This window comes from Dendrobium catenatum, unplaced genomic scaffold (assembly GCF_001605985.2).
Source record: "Dendrobium catenatum unplaced genomic scaffold, ASM160598v2 fragScaff_scaffold_428, whole genome shotgun sequence".
In the NCBI taxonomy this organism is placed as follows: Eukaryota; Viridiplantae; Streptophyta; class Magnoliopsida; order Asparagales; family Orchidaceae; genus Dendrobium; species Dendrobium catenatum.
The window spans coordinates 66677-67208 of NW_021318890.1; positions in this window are offsets into that span (position 1 = coordinate 66677).

The following is a 532-nucleotide window of genomic DNA, read 5'->3' on the forward strand; positions in this document are numbered from 1 at the left end:
GAGTCGGGTCCGGGTTGACATTCTTGACCTTTTTGCCTCAATTTGGGTTGAACTCGAAACTAACCTGTTGACCTATTTTGACACCCCTAAAATTTATTGTTTGATGTATAATTCACTAATTTTTATTGAATATCAAATATACCTAAACTTATAATGAATTATATGCAACTAAGGTTTCGTTTGGGTTTTTTTTGCTTTCTAAAGTATTTTTTTTAGTAAAAAATATCTAAATAAAAAATTTTGTAATTGATGAGGAGTTTCGTCAATTAGATGTGAGAAAAGATTACATACTTTTTTGTTTATTTAAAAATATTTTATAATATTTAAGTAGCTAATGTGGAACAAATTGATTTTGTTTGTGAGGTAAGTTTAACATTACTCTAAAGTTAAATAGGAGTAGATAAATGCATTGGTGGCACAAATGAAGCCCTAGCTCCTTCGGACTCTTTCTTTGCTCCGGCGCGATCCGTCTCCTCCCAATCCGTCTCCGTCTCCGCGACGCAAACACCCACTCCGACGCCGAAGCAGATAT